This window comes from Primulina tabacum, chromosome 16 (genome assembly GCF_025594145.1).
Source record: "Primulina tabacum isolate GXHZ01 chromosome 16, ASM2559414v2, whole genome shotgun sequence".
Taxonomy (NCBI): domain Eukaryota; kingdom Viridiplantae; phylum Streptophyta; class Magnoliopsida; order Lamiales; family Gesneriaceae; genus Primulina; species Primulina tabacum.
In genome coordinates, this window is record NC_134565.1 from 11,528,090 (window position 1) to 11,532,112 (window position 4,023).

The 4,023-nt window shown below is 32.4% G+C and overlaps 1 long non-coding RNA gene across 2 annotated transcripts; it reads left to right on the forward strand.

Moving 5' to 3' along the window:
- Positions 1 to 995: 995 nt before the first annotated feature.
- Positions 996 to 2,128, forward strand: LOC142529988 (uncharacterized). 2 transcript variants are annotated; one of them, XR_012816006.1, is made up of 3 exons: positions 996 to 1,455; positions 1,749 to 1,815; positions 1,892 to 2,128. It is a non-coding gene; the product is annotated as an uncharacterized LOC142529988 (long non-coding RNA). The 2 variants fall into 2 exon arrangements; XR_012816005.1 differs by lacking the exon at positions 996 to 1,455 and having other exon boundaries at positions 1,588 to 1,815.
- Positions 2,129 to 4,023: the final 1,895 nt, after the last annotated feature.

A 4,023-nucleotide genomic window follows, 5' to 3' on the forward strand; every position in this document is an offset into this window, starting at 1 on the left:
TTTCAAGGACCGTCGAAAGGCAAATATCCTATACCGTAAGGGAAGGCTCTTCAGAAGCCTGGTGAGTAAGTGTGCCCAAAATGCAACCGCCAACATATGGGGCAGTGTTTATGGGGCTCGGGCAAATGCTTCAAGTATGGAGCCAACGATCACATGCTGATTGACTGCCCGCAGTGGAGGAAGCCAACTCAGAAGAGAGTGTACGCCATGCATGCTGAGAAGGCGAACCCAGTATTTCAATCTCTCAATGCAAAATGTTCTAGACCTTCTGAAAGAAACTAGCATGCTAGGTTGCAAACCGGTTGATACACCCATTGATCCAAACATAAAAATAGGAACTGAAAAAGATAGTTCCCCTGTGGACAAGGGAAGATATCAAAGGCTAGTTGGGAAACTAATATACCTATCACATACATGATGAGATATCGACTTTGCTGTGTGTCATTAGCTAGTTCATGAATAACCCGAGGGAAGAACAAATGAATGTAGCCTACCGAGTACTAAGATACCTAAAGGGGACTTCTGAACAAGAACTACTGTTTGGATAGACTTCCAACAGAACAATCAGAGTCTATAGCGTTGCTGATTGGGGAGGATCTTCCACAGATAGATAGTCCATGTCTGGATATTGTTCATATGTATGGGTAAACTTGGTGACATGGCGAAGCAAGAAACAAATAGTAGTTGCTCGGAGTAGTGCCAAAGCTGAATTCTTATCGCTAGCACATGGGATTTGTGAAGGAATGTGGCTCAAGAGACTATTGTATGAAGTAAAGATAGAAGAAAATCACCCGTGGAGCTTATGTGTGATAATCAAGTCGCATTCAGTATATCCAAGAATCCAGTCCATCATGATCGAACCAATCACATTGAAGTAGATCGACACTTTATCAGTGAAAAAATTGAAAACATGATAGTTGTGTTGAATCATATCCCTACTCAATTATATATCAGATATTCTAACAAAAGCACTTCATAGACCAAGTTTTCAAGATTTTTGTTTCAAGCTAGGAATGATGAACCTATATGACCCTGCTTGACATGGAGTGTGGAATATTGGATTATCATCAGCTTATCAATATTGATAAGATCTTGTTTGCATTATCTTTTATATTTGAATTTTTAGGATTAGAATTATCGGTATCTAGTTATCTCTTAGATTTAGGAATTTAGTTAACTTCGGAGTCTATAAATTCATTGTATCTAACCATTATTTTTTGAAGCAATAATACAAGTGAAGCATTTCCTTTCTCTGTTATTCTCTCAAACTACAGATTCAATTGAGGGCTCACGAGGAGACTCAGAAGAACACGGAATTCAGAATCAGTTACCTAGCCCAAGGAAGATTCGTGTTTCTCCTCTCAACAAATTTGAAATCAAAACTTTTAAAAAGAGGAGTAAAGTTAGGAAATGGACTCCTCTGGAAGAAGACACTTTGAGGACTGGAGTAGAGAAGTATATGCTCTATGATTTTTTTATTCATATAGTAGATATATATTGTTTCTCATTGTTGTTTTCAAGACCCACCTTTATCTTGTTAAGAAACCCGGTTACATAGCATAAGCACATCTAAATGTGAGGCTTTTATTATGAGTATGGTCTTTGTGGACTTCCTATCATGTGTCATTTTTGCTTGAATCCTCATTTCGTTTCTATATTTTACTTCCATAAACTCGGTTCACTTCACGTCTTATAACGTATGAACTTACCATAAATTCTGTGCTAATTAATTTTTCCATTTCGGGAAGGTATGGAAAAGGAAACTGGAAGGTCATCCTAACTGCCCACCATGACATATTTGAAGATCAATATGAGGTAAGTCTGGTGGCTTTACTGCTATGTATTGATTTCTTACCTCATCTATCCAAGGTATTAAAATTGGTATCTTCAGGTTGATTTGAAGGACAAGTGGAGAAACTTGACAAGCTACTGAGAAGCTGAGAACTTTAGAAAGCTTCTCATGTAAACCGTTAAGGCATGGCAGGCTACCGGACGTTGGCGATTTTGAAAGAAAGCTTGTTCATATATATGGTTAGTGAAGTAATGGAATTGTTTGCTAGTACAATCTTACAGATATATTTGTATATTGTGTCCTGTAAAATTTGTGTAATTGCAAGTTTGTCTTCAACAGATTTTCGAAGATACTTGTTTTTGTTGTAAATTATGATTTTATTAGGGAGATGATGCAAGGTAACTCTTGCGATTGTGTGATGTTTTTTTTTTTTTTTTTTTTTAAATTGGCCTCCTCATTTTGCTGTTTGTCCTGAAAATATATACCGTCTTGAGTTTTTCTTTTGGCCGCAATAAAATAAAAAATATATTATTTGTCAAAATGGGGACAATTTCTTAAAATTCAGTACATTCTTTTGTATTTGGGAAATTCGGCAATTGAATTTTCACTGAACAAAATCATAAATTGGTTTTTATTTAGAAAATCCAATTTGTCATTTTTTATAGTTTACTTCCCTCTAAAATGCCGTGAATTTAGTTGACAAACATGTTAATAATTATAATTTGATATTCAATGAAAATTACATTTTAATCATATCTTTTTATGAGCAAATAATCAATAAATCATCATTTCAATAATTAAATGTGTGTTCATTCTTTTGTTTTTGAGTTATTGACGTTTCAAAAAATGTTTTTTTTTACTCTTTTGAACACATAAACAAGTGTAATAAATATTGATATTAATATAAGTATTTCAATTTTATAATTAAAATTTTATCTTTTGTAACAAATTAAATATTTTTTTCTACAATATCATATATGTTTTTCGAATAATCAATATTTTGTATTTTATTTCATAAAAATTGTGAGCCCAGAGACTGTTGAAACATTTTTTTTTGTAAATAATGGATTGTGGAGAAAATTTCAATCTGACAAAAATTGAACGCATATTTAAACATACTTAATACATCCCAAAAGATATGTCTCTTATTTTATCGAAGTCCATTTTATTTTAATTTTCATTCACATAATATATATTCTATCACGTATATGATTAGGTACACGATATTTATATTTTTTGTGGTTAAAAATAAATCATTTTACAATCCTCTCTAACTATATATTTAAATTTATTAATTTTATTTCGAGATAATATTTTTTTTGAGTAAAAAAACAAATGAAAGTTTTAATTTTTTATACAATTATTTTAAACATATACCACATTTTGATTCAATTTTAGTTTCTTAAAACAAAAATTATCAATTTCAGGCAAATAAAATAGGATATGTTTTGAGGGGGGGAAACTTAATCTTTAGGTTTTTTTAAATTTTATTATATATTTAGTTATTTTTTTATAAAAAATAAATACATGTTTCTTATTTTATGTTTAAGTGTAAGTTTTGAACAAAATATTTTGTTATAGTAATAGTAATAATATAAAATGTAGATAAAATATCCTCTGCATGTTTATCTCAGTCAGTGGCCCTAATGATTGAAGGTCTGGAACTGTTCAAACTAGAAAATATCTGAAGTAGCCTACCTTCTTTCTTTACACCTTCAAAAATATCTAATATGTCAGTTTGCTAAGAAATCGTATCTCCACCAGCTTTCACATGTCACGATATAATTTTTCTTTTTATGCATTTATCATTATCCTAAGAAATTTATCCAAGATATTTAATACAAGCCTGATTTCAGAAAAAAAGAACGGCATCGGGGGAAATTATGCTGCTCATACGCAGGACCAATTCTTGATCGTTGTTTTTGGTCCCAAATTTTGAAAAAGATAGTCCCTTTATTCAGTTTCTTCCTTATCCTCTGTGCAACTTGAATTCCAATTGTTGGAATCCTTCCAACAACCCGTCCACTTCAATATTTCACTCTTCTCAATATATCAGTCCACGAAAATTTTCAACTTAAATAATCAAGTTCTAGGTCGTACCGAGCTGCTAAATTCACTCCAACACATTGATTCTGTCCTTTCGTACCCATATTTCCTTTGTTGAAGTGAAGAAAAATCACAAGTGCGATGAGATATCTTGCTCGCGAGCTGCACGGCTCGGACATCACAAT